A 16941-nucleotide genomic window follows, 5' to 3' on the forward strand; every position below is an offset into this window, starting at 1 on the left:
AGCTGGCTTTAGAAAAGGGGGTGGAGCCAGAGATCAAATTTTCAGCATCCACTGGATCATCGAAAATGCAAGAGAGTTCTGGAAGAAAACATCTATTTATGCTTTATTGACTATGCCAAAGCCTTTGACTGTGTGGGTCACAATAAACTGTGGAAAATTCTTCAAGAGGTGGGAATACCAGACCACCTGACTTGCCTCTTGAGAAATCTGTATGCAGGTCAGTAAGCAACACTTAGAACTGGGCATGGAACAACAGATTGCTTCCAAATAGGAAAATGAGTATGTCAAGGTTGTATATTGTCACTCTGCTTATTTAACTTATATACAGAGTACATAATGAGAAATGCTGGGCTGGATGAAACACAAGCTGGAATCAAGATTGCTGGGAGAAATATCAATAACCTCAGATCTGCAGATGACACCACCCTTGTGGCAGAAAGTGAAGAAGAACTAAAGAGCCTCTTGATGAAAGTAAAGAGAAGAGTGAAAAAGTTAGCTTAAAGCTCAACCTTCAGAAAACAAAGATCATGGCATCCAGTCCCATCACTTCATGGCAAATAGATGGAGAAACAGTGGAAACAATGGAAGACTTTATTTTTTTAGGCTCGAAAATCACTGCATATGGTGACTGTAGCCATGAAATTAAAAGACACTTCCTCCTTGGAAAAAAAGTTACAACCAAGCTAAACAGCATATTAAAAGCAGAGACATTACTTGCCAACAAAGTTCCATCCAGTCAAGGCTATTTTTTTTTTTTTTTACAGTAGTCATGTGTGGATGTGAGAGTTGGACTATAAAGAAAGCTGAACGCTGAAAAACTGATGCTTTTGAACTGTGGTGTTGGAGAAGACTCTTGAGAGTTCCTTGGACTGCAAGGAGATCCAATCAGTCCATCCTAAAGAAAATCAGTTTCGAATATTCATTGAAAGGATTGATGCTGAAGCTGAAACTCCAATACTTTGGCCCCCTGATGCGAAGAGCTGACTCATTTGAAGAGATGCTGATGCTGGGAAAGATTGAAGGTGGAAGAAGAAGGGGTCAACAGAGGATGAGATGGTTGGATGGCATCACTGACTCAATGGGCTCATGCCCTCAATCTTTCCCAACATCCAGGTCTTTTACAGTGGATCAGTTGTTCACATCAGGTGACCAAAGTATCGCAGATTCAGTTTCAGCATCAGTCTTTCCAATTAGTATTCAGCACTGATTTTATTTAGGACTCACTAGTTAGATCTCCTTACTCTTCCAGGGACTCTCAAGAGTCTTCTCCAGCACCACAGTTTGAAAGAATCAATTTTTTGGTACTCAGCTAACTTTATGATACAACTCTCACATTCATACATGACTAGTGGAAAGACCATAGCTTTGACTATATGGACCTTTGTTGACAAAGAGATGTCTTTGTTTTTTTAATACACTGTTTAGGTTTCTCATAGCTTTCCATCCAAGAAGCATCTGTCTTCTAATTTCATGGATGCAGTCACAACCTGCAGTGATTTTAGAGGCCAATAAGAGGAAATGTGTCACTCTTGAACCTTTTCCCCTTATATTTGCCTTGAAGTAACACGACTGGAAAAGATTCTGATGCTGGGAGGGATTGGGGGCAGGAGGAAAAGGGGATGACACAGGATGAGATGGCTGGATGGCATCACTGACTCAATGGACGTGAGTCTGAGTGAACTCCGGGAGTTGGTGATGGACAGGGAGGCCTGACGTGCTGCAATTCATTGAGTCGCAAAGAGTCGGACACGACTGAGTGACTGAACTGACTGACTGACTGACTGACCGAATGTGACTGGATACCATGATCTTAGGTTTTTTATTTTATTTTATTTTATTTTAATATGGTTTCAAGCCGGCTTTTTAACTCTCTTCTTTCATGCTCGTCAAGAAGCTCTTTAGGTCCTCTTCATTTTCTGCTATTAGAGTGGTATCATCTGCATACTTAAGGTTGTTGATATTTCTTCCAGCAATCTTGATTCCAGTTTGTAACTTACCCATCCTTGCAGTTCACCTAATGTGCTCTGCATATAAGTTAAACAAGCTGGGTTACAATAAACAACCTTGTACTCCTTTTTAAATTTTGCACCAGTTATTTTTTCCATTTAAACCAGTTATATAAAGTTCTAACTGTTGCTTCTTGACTTGTATACAGGTTTCTCAGGAGACAGGTAAAATGGTCTGGTATTCCCAAATCTTTAAGTTTTCCACAGTTTTTTATGATCCACACAGACAAAGGCTTTAGCCTTTAGTCAAAGGCTTTGAAACAGTAGTAGATTTTTTGTGGAGTTCCCTTGCTTTCCCTATGATCTAGCAAATGTTGAAAATTTGATCTTTGATTCCTCTGACTTCTCTAAAACCAGCTCGAATATCTGGAAGTTCTCAGTTCACTTACTGCTGCAGCCTAGCTTGGAAGATATTTAGCATAACCTTACCAGCATTGGAGATGAGTTCAATTGTCTGATAGTGTGAACATTCTTTAGTATTGCTCTTCTTGGTAATTGGGTGAATATTGACCTTTTCCAGTGCTGTGGCCACTGCTGGGTTTTCCAAATTTGCTGACATACTGAGTGAAGCACCTTAATAGTATCATCTTTTAAGATTTTAATTAGCTTTGCTGGAATTTTATGACTTCCACTAGCTTCATTGACAGCAGTGCATCCTAAGGCCCTCTTCACACTCCAGAATGTATGGCTCTAGGTGACTGACCATACCATCATGTTTATTTAGGACATTAAGATTTTTTTGTACAGTTCTTCTTTGTATTCTTCTTCTTCTTCTTCTTTTTTTTTTTTTTTACTTAGTAAGTTTTATTTTTATTTTTACTTTATTTTGCTTTACAATACTGTAATGGTTTTGCTATACATTGACATGAATCAGCCACGGGTGTACATGAGTACTGCTGGGCATACACACCAAGGAAACCAGAATTGAAAGAGACACGTGTACCCCAACGTTCATCTTCTTTGTATTCTTGACATCTCATCTTGATCTCTTCTGCTTCTGTTAGATCTTTGCTGTTTCTGTCCTTTATTGTGCCCATCTTTGCATGTAATATTCCTTTGATATCTCCAATTTTCTTAATGATCTCTACTCTTTTCCTTTCTGTTGTTTTCCTCTATATCTTTGCATTGTTCATTGAAGGCCTTCTTGTCTCTCCTTGCCATTCTTTGGAACTCTGCATTCAGTTGGGTATGCCTTTCCCTTTCTCCTTTGCTTTTTGCTTGTTTCTTTCCTCAGCTACTTGTAAAGCCTCCTCTGACAACTGCTTTGCATTCTTGCATTTTTTTTTCTTTGGAATGGTTTTGTTCACTGCCTCCTGTAAAATATTACAAACCTGTCCATAGTTCTTCAGGTACTCAGTTTGCAAATCTAATCCCTTGAATCTATTCATCACCTCCTCTGTATAATCATAGGGGATTTGATTTAAGTCATACCTGACTGACCTAGTGGTTTCACTAGCTCTTTTTAATTTTTGTGTTTTAGTCACTTAGTCGTGTCTGACTTTTGCAACCCCTTGGACTATAGCCAGACAGGCTCCTCTATCCAAGGAATTCTCCAGACAAGAATACTGAAATGGGTTGCTGTTCCCTTCTCCAGGGGATCTTTCCACCCCAGGGATGGAACCTATGTCTCCTGCATTGCAAGCAGATTCTTTACCATCTGAATCACTAGGGAAGCCTTATTTAGTCTAACCCTGAATTTTGCTATAAGGAACTGATGATCGGAGCCACAGTATGCTCCAAGGTCTTGTTTTTGCTGGTTTTATACAGCTTTTCCATCTCCAACTACAAAGAATGTAATCAATCTGATTTCAATGTTGACCATTTGGTGATGTCCATGTATAAAGTTGTCTCTTGAGTTGTTGAAAAGAGAGTATTTGCTATGATCAGTGTGTTCTCTTGGCAGAATTCTGTTAGCCTTTGTCCCGCTTAATTTTGAACTCCAAGGCCAAACATGCCTGCTACTCCAGGTATCTCTTGACTTCCTACTTCTTTATTTCAATCCCCTATGATCAATAGGGCACCTTTTTTTTTTTTTTCAGTGTTAGTCCTAGGAGGTCTTTTAGTTCTTCATAGAACTGACCAATTTCAGCTTCTTTGGTATGGGTAGTTGGGGGCATAGAGTAGACTTGGATTATTGTGATCTTGAATGGTTTTCCTTGGAAATGAACAGAGATCATTCTGTTGTTGTTGAGGTTGCACTCAAGTACTGCATTTTGGATTACTTGATTATGATGGCTACTCCATTTCTTCTATGGGATTCTTGCCCACAGTAGTAGATATAATGGTCATCTGTATTAAATTCACCAATTCCTGTCCATTTTCATTCACTGATTCTTAAGATGTTAGTTTATTCTTGCCATCTCCTGCTTGACCACATCCAATTTACCTTGATTTACAGAACTAACATTCCAGGTTCTTATGCAATATTGTTCTTTATAGCATTGAATTTTACTCTCATCACCGACACATCCACAACTGAACATAATTTCTGCTTTGGCCTAGCCACTTCATTCTTTCTGGAGCTATTAGTAACTGTCCTGCACTCTTTCCCAGTAGCATATTGGACACCTTCTGGTGTGTGTGTGTGTGTGTGGGAGGGGGGGCTCATCTTTTGATGTCATACCTTTTTGTCTTTTTATATAGTTCATGGAGTTCTTATGGTCAGAATAGTTGGGTGGTTTGGTCTGTCTTGGGTAACCCTGTACAGTATGGTTCATAGCTTCATTGAGTTATGCAAGTCCTTTTGCCACAACAAAGCAGTGATCCTAGAAGGAGAAAGTTTCAACTACATAATCCCATTTCTCTTTTCCCTCAGCTCCTGGCAACCATCAGACTTTTAGTTCTCTGTTTCTATGAAATTTACCATTTTATTATTTTTTATATTCAACATATAAGGAGTTCCATATAGTATTTTTTTTTATTTCTCTATCTAGCTTTTTCACCTAGCAGAAGGAAGGAAATAATGACATTTAGAGCAGGAAAAAAGGAATTAGAGACTAAAAATGCAATAGAAAGAACTGACAAGAGTTGATTTTATGAAGAGTAACAAAATTGGTAAACTTTAAGTAGACCAAGAAAAAAACAGAACACTCAAATTAACAAAAATATAAATTAAAGGGGAGACTTTATAACTTATGTCACAGAAATACAATCATAAGAGACTTCTATAAACAATGATGTCACCTAATTTTATAATTTAGGAGAAATTAATAAATTCCTGGAAAAACATGAAAAATTTACCACAACTGAATCAGGAAGTAATAGAAAATCTGAAGACTAAAAACAAGTAAGGAGATTGAATCAGTAATCAAAAAATCTCTAAACAAATAAAAACCCAGGACTGGATAGCTTCACAGGAGAATTCTAACAAAAATATTTGCTTTTTTGATCAAGATACTCAGCAGAAACTTTTGCTTTTTTAAAAAGTCAAAGGAACGTATTTACTTTCCTGAAAATCTCTTTTGTTTTTGTTAGAATAGTCATCTTAATCTAAGTATTTATTAGATCATTAGGTTTTGGTGAATCTACTCTATTCTTTTAGGAGTATGTGCCAGCATTACTATTCCTTTATGCAGCCATCCAAGAGATATTTATTATGTGCAGAACATTATGCTTGACTATAAGAGATTCTAGTAATGAACTCAGTAAACTTGCTTTTAAACAACACTCATGTTTTCCTTTACATTTGGCTTAGCAATTAGGCTACTTATGTCTGCAATGCCAACTGCATCTCTTTCCACCACCAGGAGTACTAGGAAAGAAAAGGTAACCTGCCATGTGAGTCATGTGACTCAATCCTGGTGATTAGGGAGATGATAGCTATTTTGCTCTCATTTTAAGACAAAACCCCTACACTGAGTTACTATAAAGTGATATCAGATGTTATTGAACTATAAACTATGCCGCTTCAGTTCAGTTCAGTTCAGTCGCTCAGTCGTGTCTGACTCTTTGCAACCCCATGAATCGCAGCACGCCAGGCCTCCCTGTCCATCACCAACTCCCGGAGTTCATTCAGACTCACGTCCATCGAGTCCGTGATGCCATCCAGCCATCTCATCCTCTATCGTCCCTTTCTCTTCCTGCCCCCAATCCCTCCCAGCATCAAAGTCTTTTCCCATGAGTCAACTCTTCGCATGAGGTGGCCAAAGTACTGGAGTGTCAGCTTTAGCATCATTCTTTCCAAAGAAATCCCAGGGCTGATCTCCTTCAGAATGGACTGGTTGGATCTCCTTGCAGTCCAAGGGACTCTCAAGAGTCTTCTCCAACACCACAGTTCAAAAGCATCAATTCTTTGGCACTCAGCCTTCTTCACAGTCCAACTCTCACATCCATACATGACCACTGGAAAAATCATAGCCTTGACTAGACGGACCTTAGTCGGCAAAGTAATGTCTCTGCTTTTGAATATGTTATCTAGGTTGGTCATAACTTTTCTTCCAAGGAGTAAGCAGCTTTTAATTTCATGGCTGCAGTCACCATCTATAGTGATATTGGAGCCCCAAAAAAGTAAAGTCTGACACTATTTCTGCTGTTTGCCCATCTATTTCCCATGAAGTGATGGGACCAGATGCCATGATCTTCGTTTTCTAAATGTTGAGCTTTAAGCCAACTTTTTCACTCTCCACTTTCACATTCATCAAGAGGCTTTTTAGCTCCTCTTCACTTTGTGCCATAAGGGTGGTGTCATCTGCATATCTGAGGTTATTGACATTTCTCCCGACAATCTTGATTCCAGCTTGTGTTTCTTCCAGCCCAGCGTTTCTCATGATGTACTCTGCATATAAGTTAAATAAGCAGGGTGACAATATACAGCCTTGACAGAATCCTTTTCCTATTTGGAACCAGTCTTTTTTTCCATGTCCAGTTCTAACTGTTGCTTACTGACATGCATACAGATTTCTCAAGAGGCAGGTACCAACTAAAAATGCTCTAGAACTTGGAAGAGAAAACAATTCATGAAGACCAGAGTCACAGAAGACTTTCTGGAGAAGGTGGGATTTAAACTTATCTTTCAAAGGCCTGCCCTGTTCGCTCATATGGTAGAGTCTGCTTGCAGTGTGAGAGATCCAGGTTTGACCCCTGGGTCCAGAACCCCTGGAAAAGTACATGGCAACCCACTCCAGTATTCTTGCCTTGAAAGTACCATGGACAGAGGAGCCTGGAAGGCTACAGTCCATGGGATCACAAAGAGTCAGACAAAACTGAGTGACTTCACTTTCACTTTTTCAAAGATGGAAATGATTTTGATTAGTGGGAAGTGAGAAGAACACTGGGCTTCCCTGGAGGCTCAGATGATAAAGAATCTGTCTGCAATGTGGGAGACCTGGGTTCTATCCCTGGGTTGGGAAGATGCCCTGGAGGAGGATATGGCAACCCACTCCAGTATTCTTGCCTGAAGAATCCCATGGACAGAGGAGCCTAGTGGGCTGCAGTTCATGGGGTTGCAAAGAGTTGGACATGACTGAGCAACTAAGTACACACACACAAGAAGAACATTTCAAGTAAGGTGGGGGAGCACAGGTGAAAGATTAAACATGTTTATACTTCCAAATTGGAGAAGCCAATGGCAACCCACTGCAGTATTCTTGCCTGGAGAATTGCATGGACAGAGGAGCCTGGCAGGCTGCTATCCATGGGGTCACAAAGAGTCAGACTCATACTACCAAATTAGGCTCTGAGTATAAACTGACATTTCCTTTTTGCATATATATATATATATAGCCTCACACTATTTTTATATCTAACCATTTCCTCAGAAAGAAAAATTTCCTTCTATTTCTTATAAAATTTAAATAAATCAGAGAAGCATAAGTGATGGATTATTTTGACTAAAACATAACAGTGAAAGCTATTGTAAATTTTATAAAGATTTCACAAGTGAAGTGAAAGTATTAGTCGCTCAGTTGTGTCTGACTCTTTGAAACTCCATAGACTGACTGTAGCCTGCCAGGCTCCTCTGTTCATGGGATGCTCCAGGCAAGAATACTAGAGTGGGTAGCCATTCCCTTCTCCTTGGGACCTTCCCAACTCAGGGGTCAAACCTAGGTCTGCTGCATTGCAGCCAGATTCTTTACTGTCTGAACCATCAGAGAAACACCTTCAAGTAATACTGACTAACATTTATTGAGAACTTTCTATGTGCTAGGAGTTATTTACATACTTAACATGTGTTTCTTTGTGTAATCTTCAAAACAATCCTATAAGATATTACTATCTCTGTCTCATATATAAGAGAAATGAAGCACAATGAGGTTTAAGAAATTTGCCTAACTGTCACACATAGGAAGTGACAGAGAATTTTGTGTCCAATTCTTTGTGACCCCCATGAACTGTGATACACCAGTCTTCCCTGTCCTTCGCTATCTCTCGGAGTTTGCTTAAACTCATGTCCATTGAATCAGTGATGCCATCCAACCACCTCATCCTCTGTCATTACCTTCTCCTCCTGCCCACAATCTTTCCCAACATAAGGGCCTTTTTCAGTGATTCGGTTCTTCACATCAAGTGGCCAAACTCTTGAAGCTTCAGCTTCAGCATCAGTCCTTACAATGAGTATCCAAGGTTGATTTCCTTTAGGGCTGATTGGTTTGATATCCTTACTGTCCAAGGGACTCTCAAGAGTATTCTCCAGCACCACAGTTTGAAAGCATCAATTTATGGTGCAACTTTCACATGACTACTAGAAAAACCATAGCCTGACTACAGGGACCATTGTTGGGAAAGTGATGTGTCTGCTTTTCAATACACTGTCTAGGCTTGTGCCAGCTTTTCTTCCAAGGAGCCCATGTCTTTTCATTTCATGTCTGCAGTCACCGTCTGCAGTGGTTTTGGAGCCCAAGAAAATAAAATCTATCACTGTTTCCACTTTTTCCCATTTATTTACCATGAAGTGACCCAATGCATTGATTTTAATTTTTTGAATGTTGAGTTTTAAACCATGTTTTCCACTCTTCTCTTTCATCCTCAACAAGAGGTTCTTTAGTTCCTCTTCACTTTCTGTCATTAAAGTGATATAATTTACATATCTGAGGTTGTCAATATTTTTCTTGCCAACCTTATTTCAGTTTGTGAGTCATTCAGCTGAGCATTTTGCATGATGTACTCTGCATATAAGTTAATAAGTTAAGCTGATTAGCAACCTTAATTACATCTGCAAACTTAATTTCTCTTTTTCACTTAACATACTCATAGTTTCTGGGTATTAGGATTGAAAATCTTTGGGTGAGGCATTACTATGCCTACTTCACCCCTTAATACATTGCAACATAGCAATAGGTAGCCAATGGAATAAATCAGTTGATTTGGAAAGTAAGGTTGAGAAGGGACACATCTACTATAGCCTGAGTTATATACTGAGCTTTGATTGTGTTCACATTTCCTGGAAGAGCAGCTGGATTGGGGAATGTCTGCATTTTATGCATGGGGATAGAGATTCAGAGTTTGAAACTGCATGTAATTCATTTCCCCAAATGATGAACTTTCCATAAAGTCACTCATGCAAACACAGATGGGCTATAAATAGTATTCAGACATCTGCATGTGCTTTCTGGATGCTGGTGGACTCCAATTAAAAAAACTGAATCACGGAAATATACAATGTGAGAGCTCAAAGATCAGCTTGTAAGTCTCCCCTTTTGCAAATGAAAGGACTAAAATCAAAGAAGGAAAAGAGCCCACCCCAGGTAACACATGAAATTGTGACATAGAGATGACTGGAATGTAATCCTCTGTATTGGGTCCAATTACTCCAAACTAAGCTGTCATTTTTGGAAGCATTGCAGGTGTTTTTGAGTGCCTTAAATCACATCATGGAGATGACCACTTCCTCTGGTCAGTGATTAAGCCAGCCACCAATGTGATATTGCCACAGTTCTCTGGAAATGAAGATAATATTGTCATGAGAACAAATAAAAGATGAGACTTGGGAGCAAGCACTGCATTGTAGGTGTCCAGGAAAAGAAATATTCTCTATAAGATAGCTAGTTCTTTTGCTGTTAAAAGGAGGTAAGATGGCATTTACTAGAATTTTTTCTCAGGAGTCCTGAATTCAGTACAAAGAGGAACCAGTAAACAGAAGATAGAAGAAGGCAAATGCTTGACTATTTAATATAAGGAAAAAATAACTAGAAAGTTGAATGAGTTGTTTTGGGAGATTGTGAGTTCTTAGTCATTGGAGGCATCCAAACAGAGTTTGTAAAGTCATAAGAAAATAGAAGTTTTCTGATTTATTTTGCTAGGAACTCTTTCCTTGCATGAAGGTCTACATGGCTGCCTAACCTAGAATATAAAATAGGTAAATACAGCTCCTTTGAAAGCCATGAGAGGCAATCTAATCTGGAATGAAACACCTCCACCACTTTCTGAGGCCTCTTTTTGCTCTCTGTTCTTCTAACTTGAAGTAACCCAAGAGGTTTTGGGAGTCGGGTTCTTAGAGTAACTGGACCAGGCTGGTTACAATGGGCCAGTTGGAACAGTATAGGGACTGGCAGTGACAGACGTAGAGGCCTTTTTTTAAAACAGACTTGTTGGTCAAACAGTGAAGCTATAAGGTACAACTAGTTCAGTTCAGTTCAGTCACTCAGTCATGTCTGACTCTTTGCGATCCCATGAATCGCAGCATGCCAGGCCTCCCTGTCCATCACCAACTCCCGGAGTTCACTCAGATTCATGTCCATCGAGTCAGTGATGCCATCCAGCCATCTCATTCTCTGTCATCCCCTTCTCCTCCTGCCCCCAATCCCTCCCAACATCAAAGTCTTTTCCAATGAGTCAATTCTTTGCATGAGGTGGGCAAAATACTGGAGTTTCAGCTTCAGCATCATTCTTTGCAAAGAAATCCCAGGGCTGATCTCCTTCAGAATGGATTGGTTGGATCTCTTTGCAGTCTAAGGGACTCTCAAGAGTCTTCTCCAACACCACAGTTCAGAAGCATCAATTCTTCGGTGCTCAGCCTTCTTCACATTCCAACTCTCACATCCATACATGACCACTGGAAAAACCATAGCCCTGACTAGATGGACCTTAGTCGGCAAAGTAATGTCTCTGCTTTTGAATATGCTATCTAGGTTGGTCATAACTTTTCTTCCAAGGATTAAGCGGCTTTTAATTTCATGGCTGCAGTCACCATCTGCAGTGATTTTGGAGCCCCCCGAAATAAAGTCTGACACTATTTCTACTGGTTCCCCATCTATTTCCCATAAAGTGATGGGACCGGATGCCATGATCTTCATTTTCTGAATGTTGAGCTTTAAGTCAACTTTTTCACTCTCCTCTTTCACTTTTATCAAGAGGCTTTTTAGTTCCTCTTCACTTTCTGCCATAAGGGTGGTGTCATCTGCATATCTGAGGTTATTGATATTTCTCCTGGCAGTTTTGATTCCAGCTTGTGTTTCTTCCAGTCCACCGTTTCTCATGATGCATAGAAGTTAAATAAGCAGGGTGACAATATACAGCCTTGACGTACTCCTTTTCTTATTTGGAACCAGTCTGTTGTTCCATGTCCAGGTACAACTAAGCCAACCTTAAAACTGGAAATTTCCCATTTGAATCATCTTCCCAAATGAAGGTTATGGAAACAGCTGTTTTCAATTGGAATTTTGTGGTCCATGCTCAAACGATGTCATTGATTATTTTGTTGATCATTCGTTCATCTAACAAATGTTTATTGAGCACCAAGTCTACATGAGGTACTGTTTTAGGCTCTGAAGTTACAATGGAAAGCAAGAAAGGTGTGATCCAGAACTAAGAGGGTTTCCATTATAAGCTGTCAAGACAGGCAGTTAAATAAGCAATTTAATAAGACTGTGGTTAAATATACATTGTGTATTGGGTACACATGGCAGAACCACCTAACTGAGAAATGCAGGAAGTCAGGGAAGGGCACCTGGAAGAAGGAAATTCTAAACTAAGACCCAAAATATGAGTGGGAAGAATAACAGAACGAAGGTTATTTCAGTCAGATAGAATAACATATAAAGTCTGGTGGTAAGAGAAAGCACAAAGTACCTTGGAAAATTGACAAACTGACAGAACCCTGACATGGGTGAAGCATAGAATACGAGGTGAGGAAGGGCAAACATTGAGCTAGAAAGACTAGGAGGAGCCAGATCACAAAGGACTGTATACTGCTGTTGCTGCTAAGTCACTTCAGTCATGTCCGACTCTGTGCGACCCCATAGACGGCAGCCCACCAGGCTTCCCCGTCCCTGGAATTCTCCAGGCAAGAACACTGGAGTGGGTTGCCATTTCCTTCTCCAATGCATGAAAGTAAAAAGTGAAAGTGAAGTCCCTCAGTGGCATCTGACTCTTAGCGACCCCATGAACTGCAGCCTACCAGGCTCCTCCATCCATGGATTTTCCAGGCAAGAGTACTGGAGCGGAGTGCCATTGCCTTCTCCAACAAAGGACTGTATAGGTTATGTTAAAAAGTTTGACATTTATCCTAGAGAAAATGAGAAGTCATTAATTTTTCTCAATATAATAGTTATATTTTTCTTATGCACAGAAATACAAAAAAGAAACAAAAGTCAGTTTATATGTACTTTCTAGATAATTTTTTTAAAAAACTCACTGCCTCAATGGACATGAGTTTGAGCAATCTCTGGGAGTTGGTGATGGACAGAGAAGCCTGGCATACTGCAGTCCATGTAGTTGCAAAGAGTTGGACACAACTGAGTGACTGAACTGGACTGTAAAAACATAATGTATTAAGTTTGAAAATTCAAATAGTTTAAAATAAATAATGAAAGTCACACTATTACCCAACTATGTCACTCTGTCTAGTGGAAACTACCATTAAAAATATCTTTGTGATGATATCCAGAAGAAAAAATTCCTTATTCTCACAAAAAATATATACATAGATGTATGTGTGTGTGTGAATGAAGCAAACACAAAATGTTCATTCTTCTGTACCTTGCCTTCTACTTAATGATATTGAAGATATTTCTGTATGTGTGTGTATGCACACATACAAGCACACATGAGGAATATTTCACCAGTTTTTGTCTGTTTAATTTTGATTGGAGGATAATTACTTTATAATATTGTATGAGGATGGGATGATTTCAGAGAATAATATTTCAACAGTTTGAACGTTATCCTTTCTCAAGAGCCCTGTTAATCTCTGTATTTTTCTAATTTCAATCAATAAGGCAAGCTTTGCTAGAGGATTTTAAGGGGGAAATATACATTTGTGCTTTGTACAAAATACCTTTGGCTGTTGTTTGAAAAGCAGATTTTGGGGAGAAAGAATGAAGACAAAAAGAACAAGGTGGAGTAGTATCAATCAGGCTGTTTATGAAATTTCCTTACAGCTGCTGTGGGATCTACCATGCTAAGATCTGAATTATTTTAGTTCTGAGACTGGTTCAAGATGGCAGAGTAAAAAGACATGTGCTCAGAGTAAAAAGACATGTGCTAACCTCCTCCTGTGAGGGTACAAAAATTACAACTAACTGAAATCACAACTAACTGCTGAACAATCATTGACAAGAAGACACTGGAGCCCACCAAAAAAGGTGCCCCATATGCAAATACAAAGGAAAAGCCCCAATGAGATGATAAGAGGGGCACGATCATGATAAAATCAAATCCCATACTTACCAGGTGTGTGACCCACAAATTGGAGAACAGTAATATCATAGAAGTTTTCTACTGTTGTGAAGGTTCTGAGCCCCATGTCAGGCTTCCCAGCCTGGGAATCTGGCAAAGGGACTAAAACCGCCAGGGAATCTGAAGTCCAGTGGGATTTAATTGGAGGACTTCCACAGGACTAGGGAAAACAGAGACTCCTCTCTTAGAAGGCACACGTAAAATTTGTTGTGCACCAAGCCCTAGAGGAAAGGAGCAGTGACCCCACAGGAGACAACTAGACCTACCTGCTAGTGTTGGAAGGTCTCCTGCAGAAGTTGGGGGTGTCAGTCGCCCACAACAGGGTCAAAGGCACTGGAAGCAGCAGTTCTAGGAAGTACCCATTGATATGAGCACTTCTGGAGTTCGCCATCAGCCCCACCATAGATCCTGTAGACTCCTGGGCTGGGTCACCTCAGGCCAAACAACTAATAGGGAGCTTATCAATGAATTTGGTAAAGTTGCAGGTTACAAAATTAATACACAGAAATATGTTTCATTTCTCTATGCTATCAATGAAAGATCAGAGAGAAATTCAAGAAACAATCCCATTTATCATCACATAAAAAAGAATAACATATCTAGCAATATACCAACTTAAGGAGACAAAAGACCTGTACTTCAAAAGCTACAAGACACTGATGAAAGAAATCATTAACACAAGTAGATGGAAAGATACACCATGTTTGTGGATTGAAAGAATCAATATTGTCAAAATGACTATACTATCGAAGGCAATCTACAGATTCTATCAAATTATCATAATATTTTTCACAGAACTAAAAAAAAAAAATCTTAAAGTTTGTATGGAGATACAAAAGACCCTGAATAGTCAAAGCAATCTTAACAAAGAAAAACAGACCTCGAGGAATCAGGTTCCCTGATTTCATACTATATTACAAAGCTACAGTCATCAAAAAAGTATGATACTGGTGAAAAAAAAGGAAATATAGATCAATGGAACAGGATAGAAAGCTCAGAAATAACCACACACACACATATATGGCTAATGAATCTACAACAAAGAAGGCTAGACTACAAAATGATGGAAAGACAATTTCTTCAACAAATGGTGCTGGGAAAATTGGACAGCTACATATAAAAATTCAATTAGATCATTCTTTAGCATCATACACAAAAATAAGCTTAACTTGGATTAAAGACCTAAATGTAACACTAGACACTATAAAACTCCTAGAGGGAAACATAGACAGAACCTTCTCAGACATAAATTGCAGCAATATACTTTTTGATCTGTCTCCCAGAGTAATGTAAATAAAAATAAATAAATAAATAAATGAGGTCTACTTAAACTCAAAAGCATTTGCAAAGCAAAGAAAACAATAAAAAAAAATGAAAAAATAACCTGCAGATTGGGAGAAAATATGGGCAAATGATGTGATCAACAAGGGAATAATCCCCCACATTTGCAAACAGCTCAAAAGGCTTAACATCATTAAAATAAACAACCCAATAATAAAATGGGCAGAAGATTTGAATAGATGTTTATCCAAATAAGACATACAGATGGCCAAGAGGCACATGAAAGGACATTCAATATTGCTAGTTATTAGAGAACAGCAAATCAAAACTACAATGAGATAAATCACCTCACATAAGGCAAAATGGCTATCATAAAAATATCCACAAACAATAAATGTTGAAGAGGGGTTTGAGAGAAGGAAACCTTCCTACACTGTGTGTGGGAATATAAACTGGTACTGCCACTATGAAGAACAGTATGGAGGTGGCTTAAAAAACTGAAAATAGAGCTACCATATGAACCTGCAACCCCTCTACTAGGCACATACCTGAGAAAAACATGGTCTGAAAGGATACATGCAACCAAATATTCATGGAAACTCTGTTTACAGTAGTCAAGAAATGGAAGCAATCTAAATGCCCATTGACAGAGGGATATATAAAGATGTGGTACATATACACAATGAAATATTACTCAGCCATTAAAAAGAATGAAATAATACTACTTGCAGCAACATGGATGGACCTAGACATTGCCATGCTGAGTGAAATAAGTCAGACAGGGAAAGAGAAATATTGTATGATATCCCTTTTGTGAGGAATCTAAAAAGACATAGACAAATGAACTTATTTGTACAACAGAACAGTCTCAGAGAATGAACTTATAGTTGCCACAGAGAGAAAAATGGGAGGAAGGCATAGTTAGGGAGTTTAAGATGGATATGTACACACTGCTATATTTAAAATGGATAATGAATAAGGACCTAATGTATAGCACATGGAACTCTGCTCAATGTTATGTGGTAGCCTGGATGGGAGGGGAGCATATTTATGATGAAGTCCCTTTGCTGTTCCTCCGAAACTGTCACAGCATTGTTTGTTGCCTCTACTCCAATATAAAGCAAAGTTAAAAAAAAGAAAACAAAAACAGAAACAGACTCATGGACAGAAAACACACATATGGTTACCAAGGGGGAAAAGAGGGAGGGGAATAAATTAAGAGTATGGGATTAACAGATACATACTAGAACATGTAAAATATATAATTTACTATATATAGTGGGAACGGTATTCACTATTTTTTAATAACCTATATGCTATATTCCTATACAAAATAAAAATATTTTCTTAAAAAAGAACAATGTGGAGATTATTACACTGATCCACTTAAGAGATGAGTGTGGCTCAGATGAAGGGTATGGCAGTTGAGATGGAGAAAAGTGAGTGAATTCAAAAGATACTTAAGATATAAGTGTGTCAGCATTTGTAAATGAAATGGATGTGGACAGTTAGAGTGATTTTTCATTCCCAACCCAAAGAAAGACAAGGCCAAAGAATGTTCAAACTGCCCCACAATTGCACTCATCTCACATGCTAGTAAAGTAATGCATAAAATTCTCTAAGCTAGGCTTCAACAGAAATTCCAGATGTTCAAGCTGGATTTAAGAAAGGCAGATTAAACAAACATAAAATTGCCAACATCTGCTGGATCATTGAAAAAGCAACAAGAGAGTTCAAGAAAAATATCTACTTTTGCTTCATTGACTACAATAGAGCCTTTGACTGTGTGGATCATGACAAACTGTGAAAATTTCTTCAAGAGATGTGAATACCAGACCATTTTGCTTGCCTCCTGAGAAATCTGTATGCTGGTCAAGAAACAACAGTTAGAACCAGAGGTGGAATAACAGACTGTTTCCAAATTGGGAAAGGAGTACATCAAGGATGTATATTGTCATTCTGCTCATTTAATGTACATGCAGCATACATCATATGAAATGCTGAAGTGGATGAAGCACAAGATGGAATCAAGATTGTGGGG

Source organism: Ovis canadensis, chromosome X (assembly GCF_042477335.2).
Source record: "Ovis canadensis isolate MfBH-ARS-UI-01 breed Bighorn chromosome X, ARS-UI_OviCan_v2, whole genome shotgun sequence".
Lineage (NCBI taxonomy): Eukaryota > Metazoa > Chordata > Mammalia > Artiodactyla > Bovidae > Ovis > Ovis canadensis.